Raw genomic sequence first — 21,459 nt, forward strand, 5'->3', positions numbered from 1 at the left:
TTACTGGAGTTCCTACTTTACATGATAATATGTTGGCTATATGTATTTAGCATTAAGGTTGTCAAATAGTAAACAGACAATAAATAGTAGCTATCTTTATCATCTTTCTAATTAAAAGCATTTTATTTAGAGGACTAGTAAGCAGCTTACAGGTAGCAGTTGTAAAAGACTTTCTGAGTCCAAATGTCCTTCAAGTAAACATAGGTATACAAAATGTTTTAATGGACTGTATTAAACTGAGTGATATGCATTCTAAACCAGAAGTCAGTGCAACCAATGGCTAACTTTCGAATTATCAGCTCTTACCCATGAAAGTAGGCTATCCCTGTATGGTTTAAGCTGTAATGACTCTATGATTTTATGAAACCTAATGGTTAGAAAAAGAATTAAAAAAATAAAGTGATGAATTTATGTGATTCCACTTATATGAAATGGCCAGATGAGGTATCCTTGTAGAAAGTAGAAAAGTTATTATGGGGGTGGTGATGAGGAGTTACTATTTAACAGGTATGGAGTTTTAGTTTGGGAAGATAAAATTATTCTAAAATTCAGAGTGATGTTAGTTGTCCAACACATGAACATACTTAGTGACACAGAACCACACATTCAAAACTGGTTAAAATGATAAATGTTGTAATACTTATATTTTACTACAATCCAATATATTGAGGTAAAAATTATACTTGTCCATAGTTTGGGGCACTTAGTCAAATGGTAGATCATATATTAGTCTCAGTTTGCATGATAGCCAAGACTACGGCTTTGATAAATAGCCCCTAAGACCTTATTTATCAAATAGTCTCTGATTCATTTTAGTAAACACTTTGGCCTTCAGACTCAGAAATAAAGCAATTATACCACAGAACATTCAAAAGTGTCCATGTCAATGCTTCTGAAAGTTCAATGAAACCACTGTGATCAGTGCTTCCAGCAAGGCAAACTTGTTTTTTAGAATACATCTGTGTCTTGTACCGGAATGATCAAAGAGAACATCGTTAAAACAAACTGTGCCTAATGTATTGTCTTCTATGAATTTCTGAGCTGATGAATGTTCCATTAAGTATCACCCCCCAACACCACCACCAAGTGGACTGGGAATGCTACTGAACAGCAAAAGAAGACATCTCCCTCACGTAAGTACACAAACATCACCCTACATGAATGCTACTCTGGCACGTTCTGCCACATTCTTCAGTCTCAGAAGAAACTAAGCTAATACACTGTCTGCAGAGCCAGAAATAAGCAAATGCTCTTCGTTCTTAACTAGGATCGAGCTAACAGCAAATCTGATCTTCGGTTTCATGGCCTTACCCCTTTATCCAAAAGTTTCCCCAATTTCAAATTGTCCCACTTCTCTGTTTTATCATGAAGCAGCAACAATCTACTACCACCACTGTTATTATGGCATTTCAATCAAATAGTTTCATTGCAGTTTGAGAAAACACTTTGTTGAAACCCGGAGGAAAATCTTCCACATTTCTATTCAGACATATGGCAGGAAGAAAAGCTTAATAACCAGTAATCAGAGTCTGGTTTCTTTAGGTAGAAATCCACTGCGGACAAAACAATTTATTCTGCACTGGACAAAAATAGTACATCGATGTTATTCTCCAAGAGATAGTAAAATAACTCCTTCTCATATGATATCCCAAAACTACAGGGCACAAAGTTCAGATAATGCTGAGATCGATAAAGTCACAAAAGCAGATTCATGTAGGAAATATATCTTGAAATTACTATCTTGCTCTTTTATCATAGAACTAGCCAAAGGGCTATTATGAAGGGCAGTATTACAACAAGTTTTAGTTCAGAGAATCATCGAAATTGAAGACAACAAAGATAAAATATATGTCTACCTAAAATGGTGATTGCAATGATCAACAATCTGAAGTGTTTTTCCCTTTCAGAAAATAGACCTCTGATTATTCCTCAATGTTTAAATAATTCAGAATAGTGAATCATCAAGACTTCTTTTAATATATTTCAAATTGACATTTGAGTATGAATATATATTTTATAAAAAATTAATATAAGCAAATTAATAAGGTCTCGTTAAAATATAAACCCAGGTGAAATGGAAAATATCTTCTTTCTTCATATATATCAGACCCTGTGACTCTTTCCCCCTTCTCAGATTATGCTCTTTCTGCCCATGCCTTATCACCCCCTTATATAATAATGTTGTTCAGTGCAAACTACCCTAGAAGTGCAGAGTGTATGTGTTTCAGTGTCCAAATACCCGGGGTACACAGAGAGTGGTGGGGTTTTTTTAATGTCCATATAAAAAAATAGGAAACACATGCTTTCACTGGCAATACAGTATATCAATAGCTTTCAACTTGGCTACTCATTAGAATAACAAAGGTTTTTAAAACCTGAACATGTCATACCCCATGCCAATTAAAAATCAAGATATTTACAAGTAGAAGGCAATTAACAGTGCTTTTGGAGATTTCTATGTAATTTCAAAATGCATGAGAGAAATATTGCTATATATATTGGAAATCAAACAGTGCTATAATGTCAATAATCCATCTCTTTATATTAATAATCAGGAGTTGGCATTGCTTTGGTTTCTTAGTATTATTCAATCTTTAATAACTCTAAGAAAATCAACTTAAAATCAGGTTGGCAGGGTGAAAATGAAAAGCATCTCTTCTTTTTTATCATTAACTCAATGCCATCCTGGGGCCCTACTAAATATTTTCTCATTAAAAGTTGAATCTTTATGGGTTCATTTACACTACTATTTTTCCAATGAAAGGTATATTCACTCTCAATGTGGGATGGATTTCTTTTGCTAGGAAGTCTGTAATTTTTAAATGTGATTATGTTTTCTAATATACTGTAGGTTTTGTTGCATAAAAGAGGAAAACCCATACCACATGCTTTGTAATCTTTTACTTTGTATCGTCAGACTCCATAAACTTCATTGTACCCCCAAGAAGCATTATACTAAATACTTACTTGGACATTCTGCTTTATAGATAGTGCAAATATCTTTCATTTAAAACTCTTGTTTTCCACATTTCTACTACTATTTTATTACAACAGTATTTTATAGTCTACTTTCGCCCATTAATTTTTTGAAAATTAATTTTTATATTTTGATTGGAGAAATTAAAAAATTAACACAGAAGCTATTCTTGTTTTGACCACATTCCCTAGAACACTGCTGAACCAGCCAATTTGCTTGTCTTTTTAAAAAAATTTTAAATTTTAATATAACACAAGGAGATATTAATAAAAAAAATAAAAGCTATTCTATGAAAGAATAATTTTTCCTAACAAAAATTATTAGAAAGTAACAATGCAACAATTATTAAAAAGTAACAGTGCCTCCTCTACGCAACCATTCTAGCTGTTTCTCTTAAGGTCTTTGAGCTATGATGCCTCTTGAAACTGACAACCTTATTAAAACATGTTTGCTTTGTGGAATCTAGATGGCTTTATTACTTTACTGTTTCTTTCTTCTCTCTTCTCTTTTCCTGTCCAATAATTAGCGTATTCACAAATAAGAAGAGAAAAGAAAAAGAAAAATAGCCCCTTTCAAAAATTCATTTGGCATCTGAAGAGCTAGTCAACAACAGCACTAACTCTTTTTTTTTTTTTTTTTTTTTTTTTTTTTTTTTTTTTTTTTTTTTTGGTACTAGGGATTGAACTCAGGTCCCTGTCCTTGCAAGGCAGGCCACTGAACCGCTGAGCTAAATTCCCGGTCCCAACAGCACTAATTTTCAAAATATATATATTTTAAGTCAGCTGAGACAATTCTTACTTGTGTTGTGATTTATGAGGACATTTCTTGCAGGCTCCTTAAGAGATTTTGGAAGACTCCCTGCAACTCAGAATACAATGGTACCTTGGTTCACAAACTTAATTTGTTCTATGATTTGGGGGAAGATGGCCATGTTTGTGCTTGTGTGGGGAAGATGGCCTTAGTTGTATTTGTCACCCACTGTGGAGTTTGTGAACACAAGCAAAATTTTGAATTTTAATTTTGAAAATTAGAATGCTCCTGTTTAAGAAAAGAATTGTTTGTGAACAGAACTATTCATGAGGTACCACTGTACAATAGCTCCTAAGTCCTTATGTAATGCCTTATTTATACCCTTGGGGAGCTTGTTGTCACCAAGCCCCTCTTGCAATTTGGAAGCATTCTTCTTGGGTTTATCTCAGGAAGATTGAGGAACCAACAGCACAGGAAAAGCCTGAGTAGAAAACAAAAGGTGAAAATGGCCACAGCACAAACAACAACCTATGACAACTCGTTCCAGAAGGTTCCAAGTCTAATTTTAGCTAACAGTACATCAAGTGTTCACTAAAGTTCTATTATAGACCCAACATTGTGCAAAACATTCAAAAGGATATAGGAAGGAATAGGAGGCCAAGAATTGCTCCTATAATTTGGAATCCAAGGAGAAAAGATTCTACTTATTCTAAAACCTGTTGTTTTTTGAATCACTAAGAAAAACTTGCACTTAATTAAATTTTGATGTCCCCTCAAGATGTATGGACATCGTAAGATGGATTCTGACTTCAGAGATGCTAAAATGCAAATAAACACACACCCAGAGTGCATCTTGGGATCAAAGCAATAAAATAAATACCTGAAACAGCTGGGAAATGACACACACTCGTGCTGAAACCGGGAGAAGCTGCATATACGGTAATATGGCAGAGCCCTGCTGTGATAGACACCACCGCAGCCACCAGGATGGGTTTCACATGGATAAAAGCTAAAGAAGCTAAAAGCTAAAAGCACATGTTAAATCCCAGGAGGTGCATTTAAGTGGCAAATTTCTTCCTACCAATTTTTATGAGAAAGGTATGCTGAGCATCATACCCAGCCTGATCCACTGTCATGTCTTTGGCCTATGTCCCCGATACCTTCCACATCCATCCTCTCCTATTTTCCCACTTGCCTCAACCTTATTTCTTCTACATTTTCTACCAACTGTCTCTAAGCATTATCTATGCTGATCTTTATGATTCGCAGCTGTGAAGACAATGATCCCTACGTTGTGGCAATTGGCAGTGAGTTAATCAGTGAAGGTAATCTACTTAGCTTGAAATTTAAGGCCTTACAGCATCTTACCCAAAGATAAAGATTGTCTTTTATTTTTCACATTGAGGTAGCAATTCTCTTGACATATTCCTATTTAACTGACTCACTAAATCAATGCTCCCCATTCCTCTGTATAATATGGCCTCTGGGAAATATGGCTGATTAAACACTCAAGGCTAGCAAGTTACTCAGTACGTCTGCACCTTTTCCTACCAATGACTTGTATGCTTGCCCAAGCCTATTTATGCCAGTTTTAGTTGTTTTTACAATTATATGTGTGATTTAACTAAATATGAAAAGTGATAAAATATAAGTACAGAAAGAAAACTGCTTCTATAAAATCTACGTTATATGCTTGATTTAAAAAACAATAAAAATTATGTCAAATCAGAAATAGGCAGGATGGTTGCAACAAACTGAGAAAATAAATCATAGGAATCCAGAAGGATACTACACTCAGATTGTGATTATCTCTCAATTTTGCCCCACTTGAAGTACATTTAACTAGTCCACATAAAACAAGTCATAAGATACTTGGAGTCTCCAATCAGAAGACTCATACTTCAAGAAAATGATTTGCTCATGCAACAAAAGTTAGCAAAAAATATGTGCTGTATGTTTTATGTTAAAATAAGTGATGTGTATGTGTTCTTTGTTAATAAACCTCCACTTTTACAAAGATTTCAATTTACAGAGTAGCTATTGGTCCTAACTCAACAGACAAGAGCACCTTTGCTCCTACATTGGACACCAATCACACTTTGCCCTCTAGGCTCACATTCTTTCTTTTTCATGAAATGAATTTTTCCTCCACTTCATAGTAATTCAGCCTTGAGGATCTAGTCAAATTCTCCCCTTCTTATAAAATGCTCCCCAAAGCCTGCCTGTCAGAAATTAGACTCGGTGTCTCTGAGAGTTCTGTATATTCTTGGGGGACTCTAATCCAATGTAAGAGCCTCTATTCCTTCATCTATAAAATGGAGAGAGTATCTACCATATAGGTTGTTGAAAAGGTTTAGTGTCTAAAGCACTGTGTGCCCTTAATGTAAGTGGGTTAATGATAGGCTTGAATCTTCATCCATTTATCCTTTGTTCAGTGGTTTGCAGAATCTTGCTCTTCCTTCATAATTTTTCTCATTCTCTAACCTATATTTTCAGTTTCAGTGTACACATATGTCTTTCGCCCTCTATGGAACTACAGTCCTTGACTACTCAACTGTGCAGCCAATCATGTGTTCTTCAATTTGATTGTTGTTATTGCATGCCTTGCTTTTAAATAAATGAATAATTAAAGGCTAAATGATAAACTATTTTTTCTGGCCAGGTAAATAAATACAGGTGTAGCAAAGAATGAGGAAAGAAAATCAATTTAGAGTGTCTAATATGATCTGCATTTTACTTTCTACAATATTTATTTAATAGAACAGATAAGATGTTTAATTATAGAAGCTTAACAATGGATGCTTCTATATCTCCTCTGTCTTTTGTTTTTGTGTTGATTCTGCTTTTCTCCTAAAAATGTTGCCGAGCTAGATTACACCTGACAATAGTCTTGGCAGCCTCTTGAGAATTCCATCTTTGCAGTGCAACATTCTCTAGGAGAAGAGAGAACTTTTGCCTATCCACCCCCTGCCCCTCAAAAGGATTGAAATTCTGCATTCTTTTTAGTTGACAATCGACTGGAACATTTTGCAAATAAGTGCTAGGCCTCGATGAGGTGTAAAATACTGACTGTATTAGCTAGTTATTTAGAGAGATGTGAAGATGCTCTTGCCAACATATATTCAATTTAGGCTTTGGATGCTTTGCATGATCTCCCAGGCAGCACTTGTTTGAAAATGTTGGAATTTAATTTAAAACTTTTCACATTTTCTTTCTTCATTCTTATTTTTAAAGGCAGCAATGACTCTTCAGTTCTTTTAAAGCAGAGGCTCTAGAGTAAAACTTTATATATGTGCCTGTGTCTATATTTATATACATAAAATGTGAAATATATTTTACCACATTTTTATCCTTTTGCTGTCTTTTAATTTTTCTCATAAAATTTAAACTTTCTCAGTCTCAGAAGAGTGAAAATGGAATTACAATGTTATTTTTGTAGAGATGATCTTTTCAGGCCCATGCTCTTAGGTTAACTCTGTGGATTCATATGCAATTTTTATATTTACACACTGCAGCCGTTGCTAAGAGGAGCTGAGATGTCTTCTTATCCACCTGCCATGGAAGGCATGTGACCAAGCCCGTTTCAGTCATATATGATGAAGATTCTCTTTCAGGATGGGAATAAAAGTCTATGTCCCTTGATAAAGTCCATTCTGTATTATCACAAATTAATATTTTAGTAGTAATAACAGCTGATCTTGTATATGTAGGAAACCATCATGACTTTAATGTCCTCGAGGGAGGCTCAGACTTCTCTAGGCATGCTTAGAAAACATGGGGTTTAGGCGTAATGAGGGCTTTGCCACACACTGCACAAGTCGTGCATGAGGACTTAAACAGTTGATCCAATCAGGAGGAAGCCTTGATTTATAGTAAAAACATTTTTATATGGGCCATGAGTAGAAATGAACATCAGCAGAAGGGGAACAGCGTAAGGAAGGGCAATAATACCATCAGAATTCTGGGTGTAATTAAAAAGGAGCATGATTTTCTGATTCACAAGCAAATACGACTTCCCTGAAGACTTCCAGAAATGCTAGAAGAGAGGAAGTTTACAAAAAAACTGTAATTCCCATGTAAGAAGAAAATGATGCCCTGAAATGTAGTTCACACAGATACAGAAGTCAGGATTCGAAGTCGCTTGGGAGTATCGTGGTCATGGATGACCCTGAGTACTCTGGAGCACCATCACAGTACTGAGTGGCAGGCCTTGTATCCAAAGGAGATTGCAAGACAGTCACCTCTGGGAGTGTGCTACAGTTATCAGCATTATCTCTTTAAGACTATAAATAAGCAAAAATGTAAAACATACACCCTGTCCTGGTAGAATCGTTTTGTTAAAAGATCTTTTTGTGTGGCAATGACTAAACACTGTCAGATGTGGCCCATAACTTATCCAACTTATACCAAAATCAGAAGTCTTAGAAAAAAGTATGAGAATCAAGACCTATCATGTAAAGGTACAGGATCCCAATAATGAATGTAACTGTATTGTATACCTAGATTGTACCAATAAACTCAATAAAAAAAGAAAATAGTACTGAAAGAAAAGTTTTGGAACTATGTTTGATATTCTCCATTTTCATCTGCTAAAATGAATAATAGCTGTAATTAGGTCCAATGCTTGATATTTAAAAAATCTTATGTTGCTACATGTACTTTCTGTACTGTTTAAGTACAACTGTACTGTTTAGGTACAATTGCCTAGGCTATGTAACCAACATGCTTGGGTGGGAATCTTGGTTTGGCACTTACAGTGTGGTGTTTGACCCGTTATGGACCTCTCTTCCTTCCACAGGTTGGGGAGTTGAAAGAAGTATAAACATCACTGTGAGACACTGAACCAAAGTGTGAGGAATGGGGACCCCCAAGAAACTACCACAAGTAATGCTGTCATTGCCTCAGGCAAATTTTCTTGAGTTGCTAATTGTTCCATAAAAATTCTCACCACTGTACTTAGAATAAATAATAACAGCAATTTTTGCAGAGGTTAGGGGATACACTAGAATGTCAACCTTACCATTGACTACTACTGACTGGTCAGCAGTAAAGTAGGAATCCCTAAAATATAGTTAAATGTGGTTGTTTTTTCTTGGTGCCTCATTGCTAAATTTGCTAGGCAACCAAGAGGTAAGTTTTGGTAATGGAAAAGCAGGACATGAGGTTAATCCTAAGGTAAAAGAGATGCTATTATACATTGAGATCTACTGGTCTTGGAAAAGTTACAATACTTAGAAGAGTGCTGATGATAATGATGATGGTGGTGATGATGATGATTATAATGATGATGATAGTGATTTGGTAGGGTGAGAAGAGCACCCTATGAGAGTGAGAATGTCTTAGTAAGTAGCTCAGCTCTAAGTACCAGCTCCATGACTTTCAACAAATCACTTAATTACTAAAGACATTGTTTTCTCATCTCTGTGATGGGAAATTAATACGTTCCTGCATGCCTCTTAAAGTTGTTACATGGGCAAAACAAAAGATAGATTGGATGATTCTATAATCAGTAACATGCTTAAATAATGACACAGATCTACTCAATTGCATTTGCCAGCCAAGTTTTCATGCAAAGTTGCTAGCCAGGTTGCTAGCTTTCAGATGAAATCATGTAAGGGAGGGGAAGAACCCTGCTGCCAAGGTTGTTAGATTTCATAAAATTTATACAAAATATGTAGAGTTTAATAAGGAAAAGTTTAGATTTTAATTCCACGTAGCTCTTCTTTTACAAAAATATTTTTAAAACAACACATTTTTGGTACATATTTTTGAATTTTTACTAATCCATAAAATTTTTCCCAAACCCAGAAAAGAAAACAAGTAGTTTGCTTTACAACTGAGGATGAAAGGGGGAATGCTATAGCTTACATCAAAGTGTTGGCCTAACACTTAGGGAAAAAAATTGACTTTCTGGTCTGTTGTTATTGTAGGGTTCTGTTCAAGGCCTTCAGTTTCTCCAGCTGCTAATGAGAATAAGAAATTAGATGATTTCTAATGACCCACCCAACTCTTAACAATTGATAATTTCTACCAAGTTACCTATGCTTTCCCCATGTTTCTAGATGGAAATGGCATTGGATGGCACTTGCTTAAGCCATCCCTGCTATTACCTCATTTGGTCACATGGGTTCTCCTAATATCTATGGGATATGACAAGCAAAGAAGGAATGGAGAAATGTGCTTTGAAAACTGAGCATGATATACATTGCCATCGCAAACAGGAAAATTTCTGTTTACACTTTGCATGCAATTTGCAGGATGTTAATGTCAAAGCAAAAGCTTGATAAAGTTAGCACACAAGTAGTTGGGTTTAAACTGAGAACTAGACACAAACCTGGCCACCACTAAAGAATGATGGACCATACACACGCTGGATCTGAGCCTGCCAGGTGACAAATGGCTGAGGAGTGTCTGTAACCCAGGAACCATATTTAGAGGTTGGCATCTATCTCTGAAGCCTGATTAAATAGCTGTGATCATGTAGGGTTTTTTCCAGTACACTCAGAGGAACACAGTTTTCTGGAAGCTTCCTAAGGAAGTTCCTCTTTCTGAAAGTTAAAAAATACCATGTTAAATTTTACCATAATTTATGATATAAATCATTCAGATGTTTCGAGGTTGCTGAATAACTTTACTCCATTTCATCATAGTCACTACTTTGACACTGAAATGCCCCCGTATATGATTCCACGATGTTACCCTAACCTTAATATTTTGTAGCATTTTAAAAGTGTGCTTCAGGCAGTCCCCTTCCCCTTCATTAGTCTTTACCATTCCTCTTGGAAATAAATAAAACCCTAGAATCTAAAGAACTCTTGATTAGCTTCCATGTCTGCCCACCTTACTTCCTACATGCCTTTTCAGAGAAGGAGATCTTATGTTTCCCCACTAAATTCCTATAAGGGTCTCATCAGTTTTGAATAAGGAAAAGTCTTATTTATAATTTGACCCTTTCCTGCCATAAAAGAAGACATTTACCTCTTGCTTCTCAATATCCTGTGAGCAACAAAGATTCTCAGACTTCAGGGATGTGGCGGTGCTTGGTTTCCCTGGGTCCTCTAGTAATTCTTGAGCTTTTGCACACACCATTCTCTACCTGAAATGTTCACCCATTCACAAAGTCACCCTTCCTCTGGCTCGTCCTCTTTCATTTGATAAAATGTCTCTTAAAACCGCGCTTTCCTGGAAGCTTTCTCTGACCAATACATGGGGGCTGGGGGAAGGAGAGATAGAGGGAGACAGATGGAGATGGGATTAGATGCTACTGAACTTCCGCAGCAACACTTACTTAAGTCCTACTGCTTACCCAGCACGATGGAAGCATTGACTTATCTCCCTCTCCAAATGTAGCTAATAACCGTCGTGAGGGCAAGGACCGTCTTACCCATGCCTATGCTTCGGACACCTAGCAGAGGACCTGGCCTATCAAACTGTTGAGAAATAGTTAGCAAATGAATAAATACAATGCATCAATCTCAGTCACCCGCCCTCTCCCTGCACTTCTCCGAAGCTATCTTTTTTGCTTCCATATTAAAATGATGAAAATTTAACAAGCTTTTGATGACAATTTGGAAGAGCTCACTAGGACCTCTCAGGCAGCATTTCTCTTGTGTTTCGAAATGTGTCTGCTTTGCATGACAGTCCAGATGTCAGCCTTTCCACATTTCCCCAGAATTACCTTGAGTCGAATATGTCCCTCCCGTGTAGTTCCAAACCTTCTATCTGGGCAGGCAGCTCTGTTGTTTAGCTAACTGTCGGCATTACAGTGCTGTATTCATAAAGGACTGTCAGCATGGTGCAGTATTATTATGCGAGATCATTTGCTCATGTAAAGACACATTAAACCTAGCAGTTGCTTTGTCTCTTGTCAAGGGAATTGTGTGCTGTTACAGTAGAGATGAAAGTTTGCGACGTCAGCCTGCTACTGCTGTTTTTGCTACCCACTTTAGAAGAATCAACAATACATGCTCGTCTCCTTGTTTTCCTTCTTTGGTAATAATTTAGCCATTATCCAAATGGGAATCTTGCCAGTGCAAGGGAGATAAATCCCTTGAGCCAAGGGACATTTCGTGGCAGTGTGAGGACCAAGTTTCCAGGTCACGGTGGGCTTCTTTTTGTGTGATCTAATCAATATAGGAATTAGTTATAGCTGATATAGGAATTAATTATAGTTGACATAGATAGTTATATATCTTAGTTAGCAAAAAATCAGATGATCTAATGAAAAGGGGAATGAATTCTTTAAATGAAGGCATTAGGTAACTTTCCAATACGTACCCTCCCAGTACCCCTGACAATTTTGCAAATATAAGCATTAGGTAATGCACCAACATGTGCCCTCCCGATATCTCCTGACGATTTTGCGAAAGTAAGCATTAGGTAATGTTCCAATGTGCCCTCCCGGTGCCCCTTAATTGTCCCATGATAAGAGAGAACTAAAAATAGCAATTACAAGCAGAAAAATCCTATATAAACCCGCTTCAAAAATGGATCTGGGCTTTCAGTCTGAAGCCGCTGTGACAGTGACACCCGAGGGTCCAGGCTCGAGCTTGCAATGAACTCCTCTTGTAACTGCATCGGACATGACTCCTTGGTGGTCTTTGGGGACTTCGCGACTTTGGCATAACAGCAGGATCTCCACTGAGGGCTTGAGTTCTGTGCTCTCTCCACACTGGTACTGCCTTTCCCTGCTAAGGCTCCTGGGACCTTTGGACCTGGATTTCAAGCTAGCACTCAGCATCTCCCACTGTCTCATTTGAGCAGCTTTTTGCCATGTTTACACTGGACGCCTTCTCCAACATCGGCTTCTCGTTTGAATTATCTACCATCTGTCGCCCAAAACTCTCATAAACCTGCCCTGCTGGCCACCCCAAATGCTTCCCGACAGTGGGTAGTCTAAGTCCTGGGTCTTGTTTCTCTACTCTGCCTATTGCAGATCTTCCATGTCCTGAGAGAACATGATAATGATAGGGCTTAACATACAGAATAATTCCATTTTTGGAAACAAGATAGGATTATTGAAAGAAAAACAAAATCCAATTTGGTGCCTCTGTTTCCCCAAGATTTTCTACCCTCCTTCACTCCTCATTTGTTTCTGAAATCCCTACCTGAAAATGCCATACCCACACCAGGAAAAATGAGAAGAACATGTCTAAAGAACCAGAGGGTTTTAGGGAAAGTTGAGTCTTTGCAAGTAAAAGAAGGTATTATTGTTAGCCACGCCTATTTTTTCTAGGCTCACTTTGCCAGTTTCTGTTATTATTCAGAAAGAGCACATTTTCAACACTACATTTTGCCCCAGCAGGCTCCTTTCAGCAATATATTATGGTTCTATTATAGAACAGCCAAACTGCACTAATCACTTCCTTCAAGATGTAGCTTGTGGCAGATAATACATTTTAAAGTTTGCCTTGCTGCAAGAGCCTTCTGACAAAGACATGTCCTGTAAAAAGTCATCCTCTCCGATTTTAGACCAAACAGTCCTGCCGGGTTTGCCTCTCCTTTTGGTCTCATGCCCTCCATTGCAATTCCCCTCCTTCCTACTTTTTAGTTTTGCTCTTAGGCGTGGGTTCCCTAAGGATGCAGCTCGGACATGATAAGCAGATTGTCTCACCAGCGATCTTTATCTGCCTATGTTTTTAATATATCCAAGAAACTTTGTGATGCAACCACTTTAATCCTTTGGTAACTCATAGAAAGCTAGAACTTCACAGATAAGAAATCCTCATTTCCCCAAGGACTTGACAACAGGTGGTTTTCAAAACAGTATAAATATTAGGTATGAATCTGCTTTTCTAAATGAGGTAAAAATGGGTCTTTCATTACTCCTCTGGAGTCTGGCTTAATTCTTTAAAAATCATACACGATAATATGTATTCATTTCTAGAAATTAGTGTCCATAAGTTATTATATGACTCGATATTTAATTCTAGAGCACAAATTCATAATTCCATATTCATTATAGCTATATATGTGACTTCAATCAAGTTCTAGATATGTTTACATTTTCTGCAGGATTTTAATTTTTTTTTTTTACTTAAAATTATCCTTTAAACCTATTCCTTTAAAGTTATCCTCTTAGTGATTCCCTTGAGCTTTCTTTCTTTATAAAATATCACGTTGTTTTTTAAAGTCACCTTTTCTCTTTTCCCAGGATTATTTTTAATGAAAAAAATCAGCTTCACATAGCTTATTCTCTTTCTTCTCTTGTCAATTGCCCTAACCAAATGCTGTGACCTGCATTGAACAATGGAAAAATCAATTGTAGAATGGTTTTTAGGTCTATTCACCCCAGAAGAAATCCCAAATGCATGAGGAATAAAAATAAAACAATTCATAGATGGAGATGATTGGTAGGTAGACAGATAGACAGACAGACAGACAGACAGATAGATAGATAGATAGATAATGTGTCACCATAAAAAGCAAAAAACTCAACTGAGAATTTCATGAAACCTCTTTAAAACTGAGAGATTTATGGGTATTTGAATATATTTCAACAACTAATAACAAAAATAAGATCAGATTATACACATTTTATTAGTAGAAGAATGAAATTATTAGAGAAGTGCAAATTGAACTAATAGTAACATAAAAATTGGTTTTGCTAATCATATTGGAGAAAAAAGTGTTGGCAAAAGTATAGAAAAGCTAGTGTTCTTATTTACTACTATTAGGAGTGCTGACAAAAATTTGCAGAGCAATATGAAAATACATGTTTGAGTCTCCATTCACTCAAAAAAATTAAAAACAGCCTGTTTCCAAATTTAAGGAAATAGCTAAAATGTGGTTCATTTATATTTTGAATATTATACAGGAACTGGAAAGAGTGATTTTTTTTTACACATGCTTTCAAGTGAAAGAAGCAAGTCACCATAAATGCTTGCTATGAATCAATATATACAACAGTATTTGTATACGTACATGAATGTATATGCACAAATGCATAAAAATGCACATGCTAAACGTTAGCAGTTAATCAAGGATGGAGATGAGACCTGAGGAACAAAGTACAAATTGAAGACTTGGATTCTTGTTTATTCTGTATTTAAATGTTGTTCATAAGGCAGAGCACATGGCTTTGTGGCCAAGCCACTGGCCCTAGAGTGCCAGCGTCCTAGGTTTGATGCCAGTATCACAAAAAATAAATAGATAAATAAATATTGTTTATACTGAGTAGAACAACATACAATTTTAAATGATAATTTCTCAGCCGCTAGTGATTTTTAATTTAAAATTGATAATATCGGCAAATAATATGATATGAGATATTCATGAACCTAATTCCCACCTAATTTAAAGATCTTTCTAAAAAGCCGCAATTGTTTTTTCCTTTTCGGTGGCACTGGGGATCAAACCCAAGACATCAAACAGGCTAGACAAGTGTTCTACTGATCTGTACTCTCAGCTCTAGTCATAAAATTCTTACAAAGCCCTGCCTTCCTTTTCTCCTCTACAGGAATAAGCACTGTTTTATAATTTGTGCATTTCATTCACATACTTGTTTTTTGCTTTTATCAAATGTTTATGTTTTCAAAAAGCAGTCAGTGGTATTTTGTGATTTTAAAATGTAAATGAGCAGTGTGATGCCCAGTGCATTTTTGCATACTTCACATTAGATTTTGGAGATATATCTGTATCGTTATGCGAATAGCTAAGTCATTTACACTTTATCCCATCGTAAGAATAAATCAGTTTGTTTAGAAAGTCTTTAAATATGCTGGGCGTCGTGGTGCACTCCTGTAATCCCAGCACTCGGGAGGCTGAGGCAGGAGGATCGCTGTGAGTTCGAGACCATCCTGGGCTACATAGTGAGTTCCAGGTCAGGCTCAACTACATAGTGAGACCCTGTCTCAACACCCCCCCAAAAAAAGTCTTTAAATAGGAAGGGGTGGAGGGGTTGAAGGGAGGGCAGGGGAATGGGGAAAAAAATAAGAACCAAGACAGATTATGTAAAGGTGCAAATTCCCAATGATAAATGTCATTATATTGTATACCTAAAATGTACTGATGCAATTAATTTAAAAACAAAACAAAACAAATACATGTTTAAATATTGCACATCTTTAACCAGGCAACGTTGTCTTTATAAATGTACCCTACATATATACTGACATAAGTATGTAATAATGTAAATATGTAAAACTATTTGCTGAGTGAGTGCTGAGCTCTAACTCTGAATTACACAGACCTGAAATGAAATCACAGCTCCAATAACCTTCTGGATATGTAACATGGGCAAGTTGTATAATGTGTAGATTTCAGCATCTTAACGAAATGATGTCTAAGTGTGCAACACAGTGCTGGTACCTCACAAGTACTTAATTAGTTTGTATTACTCTTTTCAATGATGACAATGATGATTACAGTACTATCCTATGTTAATTCATCCATTAAGCTAGTCTATTTGGTGAAATATAAGATTCAAGTTACACTATGAAAAAAATGAAGTTTCAGTACTAATTGTGGCTGTGATTTTGATGCTAAACATCCTAAGACCTACGTGCTAAAGTCTCGGTCCACAGAGCGGTACTATTGAGAGGAAGTAGAATTTCTGAGATGTGGGGCCTGGTGCGAGATCTTTAGGTCTTTGAAACCTTCAAAACTGTTAGCCAAAATAAACCTTTCCTCTTTGTAAATTTATCATCTCAGGTATCCATTATAGTGACAGAAAACTAGCTAACTCTGTTTGAGTGAAAATAAAATATAGTTAAATAAATAGACAGAGGTAAATAAATAAATAGATGATAGAGATTGAATATAAATCAAAATATTAATAATGTTTTTTCTTTGGAAAATAGAATAAGGGAGCTCTTTCATTTTTTCCCCTCTATCATGAATTTCTGTAACATTTTAAATTTGTACAATGAGCACAGGACTACTTTTTTAATTAATAGAAAGCTTCTTGAAAGAGTAAAAATAAATTAAATATGTGATATAGTTGCTTATATTGAATCATCAATCCAAACAGAAGGAAATAAAGTGTGTATTTTCGCCACCCTCTAGTAAAAGAGTTGTCTCGTGCTGAGATGTATTGTTGTAAATGGGAGAATTATTCTATTCCCTCTGCCTCAGCTCAGGTATACTTGCATGCTTTGCTATAATGAGTACTTAGGACATATAAAGAAAAACTCGGGGATAACAGACATGTAAAGTACATAGTAACATTTGTAAATAGTTGAATATGAATTGAGAGACCTAATTTATTAAGCTAGCTGTTCTCATATTCATGATTTTCCATGATGTGTAAGAAGCATATCCAGGTAATTTTTGTTCTCAGGTTCTCACAACCTGGTTTACACAGTGTTCAATAAATATTTGTTGAATGAATGAACAAAGGCTAGGAGTCACTCGGCAACACCCCCCTTAGCTTCTTAGTAACTGGACTATGCCAAAGCCTCCTTTGCCAAAGTCAGTCAGTGGAGACAAGAGGCAGGTGGGGTAAGAAGAAATGAAACCAGAATGATTTCCTGAAGAAACATGAGAGAGATCAGGGAATTGAAGAACTTTACAAGACAACAATGAAACTACCCAAGCTGATGCATATTTCTGGAAAAAAAAATTAAGTCCCAGAGAAGATGAGTCAGTCTAGGTGGTCTTCCCGCTGGTCAGAGTCACACCCAGGATCTAAACCCAGGTCATCTACTCACACTGCACTTTCCCTTCCTAACCAGGTGGTTACTCCTCATGGACAGCAGTACTACATAGGGAAATCGGCATAGAGCCTTCATCCTTACGGAGGAGTGGGCAGAGGCAGTGAGACAGGAAAGTGTGCTCTGGTAATGCTATATAACTGCATGTCTTCTTAATTCATGTTGTCCTTTTCTCCCAGAGAAGTTTTACAATGTAAATAGTACATACTTGGAGCATCTCAGGAACACTAGGACTGTGACCCTTGAAAGATGTATCTTCCTTCCAGTCTTTCTTCTGATGGCATGTTCTAAAGTGATACAAATCAAGTGATACATGCCTTTGTGTTAACTTTGCTCAGAAAAAAAATGAAAATTAAAGCACAATACTTTCTCAGTACATAAACTAAACAGGGATACCGCTATGAAAGTGGGAGCAGGATCCTCTTCTTGAAACTGGGCCTTCAATGGTCTTCTTCTGCCCTTTGAACACATTCCTTCCTAGTCATTATTTAATAGCACTCCTCAGCCTTTGCTACAACAGCACTTATCACAAGGAAGATAAAATGTCAAAGCAAAGGAAAGGTAAATGACTGGAAACGAAAGATCCAAGCAGAGCTTGGCATATAGGTTATGTCAACCAAGGAGGAAGATATGAATTCTGAGCAGTGGTAAAAAAATTTACTTAGCTGAATTTACTTAATGTGGTGGCAAATGTAAGACTGTCAAAATACATGAGATTTTTATGAAATCATATTAAGCAACTGATATTTTATGAGACCTGATATTTCTCCCCCCACACTCTAGTCTATCTGGATTTAAGCAGATGAACGAGTGATTGATTCACCAATACATCTTTTACTTAATCCGGGCCCAGTTAAGTTTTTCCTCCATTACCATGTTACACAAGGGCAACCCCACACTGGCAGTTGGCTGTTAATTACATTTGATGTGCAGTAACACAAGAGAGCTAATTAACTTTCATCAAAAAAGCTTTATTTACTGTGACAAATTAAACAAACTCATAAAGTGTTCAGCCACAATGGCTCTCAATTATCATGCAGTCCAAGTAATGTGGTGCAAACATATTCCCAGGCCTCTCTCAGGTATCACTTCTGTCTTACAGCCCTCTGCACATTACAGTTATAAATGAATCTTTTTAATGAATAGAACTGAAAGTCAACTGCTCTTTCTTTTGTTTCATTTTTTGTGTATGTGTGCACATATATGGGCATGTACTTGCTCTCTAAGGTACAGCTGGATATGGAGGACATATTTGATTTCTTTGCTTGTTTTTCTTTTTTTAAGCAGGCAAGGGATGTTGGGTATCAAATCAAAGATCTTGTACATGCTACATCCATGTTCTATCACTGAGCCATACCCCAGCCCATACGCAATTTCTTCATTCTTATTCACAGTACAAGAGTATTCCTAGACTTTAATAAACGTACAGTCATAGAGCATAAAGAGAAACATCATATTCCAAAACCCATGTTCTGTATTGGCATAAGTGTCTAAAACTGGTTATCTTCAGGCTCTTTTTCTAGATAGTTCCTGACAGTAGATAAATGACCACTCCATGATAGCTCAAATACAGGCATAAGAAAGAGTGCCTTTCTCTACAGTAGAGTAAGTAAACAGATAAGCCTTGTCTCTCTACCAATAGAACGCAGGAGAACAACTAGATTCCTTTAGAGGAAGTTTTTGGTTGTTTGTTGTTCATTTTATTTGCTTTGGAAAAAGTACTTATAATTTCCAAAATTAATTGCCAAATAGGGTCTAAACTGTGGAAACTTATGCTGGAAAATATATTCATTCTCTTTGTATTTACTTTTCAAGTGAAAGGATTTGAGATTAGTAGCACACTAGAAAGAGAAAACACTGGACTCAAAATAAGATGTGTACACACTGCTAATAAGGGGCTAAAAAGTGGTAATAAGTAGCTAATAAATCAACAAAGTGGCTTTTAGAAAGTTGTAGAATTTTCATTTCCTAGTCTGCAAAATGTACACAACAATTGAGATAATATTCATAGTTGGGAACCATAATAACTTTAAATAAAGCTGAATTGTGGTGTCTGTGGGTATTCGTTAGCCTCACAAAAAATTCACAATGAAGGTTTCCCAATTGTTTCCTTTTAATATGCAAATATTCCAATACATGACTAATAAAAAGAATTTTCCTTAAAGGACAAAATGTTTCCTTATCTACATGATAATTTGGAATACCAGTGTCTCTGGAAATACTGTTTTGAGCACTTTGAGTGAAGGATAGAAGCACTGAGAAACAGGAACAAGGTCTAGGAGAACCACCTCCCAGTCTTTCTGAAAGTTGGCCCTTCTTAAATCCCTTCGGAAGCTCTCCAAGAGAAATAAAAGTGAAAAGTTGCCTTAGAATTAATTGATGTTTTTTTATAACTGAGCCAGAGTGACCACTACAAATCTACCCTAGAGGTCATTCATGCTCTTTTCCTGTTTACCTTCAATCCACAAAGAAACCATGCTTCCCAAAGATGGTTGAAAAGCCATGGTCAAGACGGGTTGGTTCCTCAGGACATTTGTGAATCGGCCAATATCTGCAGCTGAGGTACAGAGTCACTCTGTTCCTAAAGGACTTCTGTGCTCTTTCTATCTAATCAGTGTTTTTGTCTTCTGGACAGACATCAAGTTCTGGGAAAAGGTGGGGGTGGGGGGCTCACCAATAATGCATTGTATTTGGCAAGAGGTCACAGCAGGGGGTGGGAAAGAAATCACAGTAGGAAATGCAGCTGAGTGTGGTCATAACAAAATGTCCTTTATTTACAGGAGGATAACCTGTAATATGCAATTTCAACATTGAAGTACACCAGAGAGAGTCAAAAGGACTGCTGATTCTCTAATGAAAACTTTGAGTGATTCCAAAGGTCTAAGTCTTTTGCACTGGGTGATTATTATGTACTAAGAAGGTAGTGTGATTATTCCACCTCAGAATATTCATACAAATCAGTGGCACACTTATACCTCTGCCAACATTTCCTGTCCAGGGCATTGTAGTTCACAACTGTCACATAGGTCTCCTAATTGAAAGGATGACAAAAGGCTGAATAATTTTTTCTTTTTCACTTACTGGCTTCTCCATAAACTACACCTCACTTAACTATTTCCTAAAGACCTACAATTCATGGGCAGAATCCACTTGCCTCCTCCCTCCCCCTGGACAATTATGAGATAACATGAAAATAAAGACTCAAAACAGAAATAAAAACCTAAATAAATCACTTGTACAAATGAAGAGATACAGCCAGTCATATTAAAAATCATATAGCCTAGTCTACAAGGAACAATCTTATCATTCACTATCCCATCAGGAATGATAGGCACATAAGAGGCTGACCAATTTATTATAAACAGGCCTTTTTATGCTAGACTGATTGCAGAGATGTTACTATAACGGAGAATTCTGAAGAGGACATTAAAATACAGCTACAACACCGAATGGAGTAGTTGATTTTTACCGCTTTGTTCAGACTGAACATGACACTCCCTTCTGCATATGGAAGTCCATGGGTGGCCATTAAATCAAACTGAGCATCTTACAAGCCTATTCATATTGACCAGAGTATGGTGGCTCATTTAGCCAATTCTGCAAGTGCATATTGCAGGGATCTGGAGGAGATGTAAAGACCCTTCTAACACTGTTCAAGGCTTGCCTTGATTACAATGCTCCCTGTGGGGCCACAGGAGTTACTCACCACCCCATCCCCCATTCTGAATGTTAAAAAATTCTAAACCAGAGCATTTCTATCTGTTCACATCCCTTCACTGAGATTCAAGGAAGTCTGGCAAATCAACACCAGATTGTAATTTCCCCTTGTATTTGAGGGGTGAAAATTGCAAGGCAGCCCCAGATCCTTGTAATTCTTTCTGCTTCTCAGTACAAAACTCACTGAGACTCTACTGTGAAGATGTGCCTTGAGGTACAGTGGACATCCTGACTTCTCAGGAAATAGGGAATAGCATGACTTTGGCTTTTTAGCTATAAGAGTCTATGAGGATTTCCTCTATTGATGAAGGAGGAGGACGCATCATTTTTTTTTTCTTTATAAAATTCTGGATTAGAGGTTTC

The sequence above is a fragment of the Fukomys damarensis genome, unplaced genomic scaffold (assembly GCF_012274545.1).
Source record: "Fukomys damarensis isolate Sample0158 unplaced genomic scaffold, DMR_v1.0_HiC HiC_scaffold_17, whole genome shotgun sequence".
In the NCBI taxonomy this organism is placed as follows: Eukaryota; Metazoa; Chordata; class Mammalia; order Rodentia; family Bathyergidae; genus Fukomys; species Fukomys damarensis.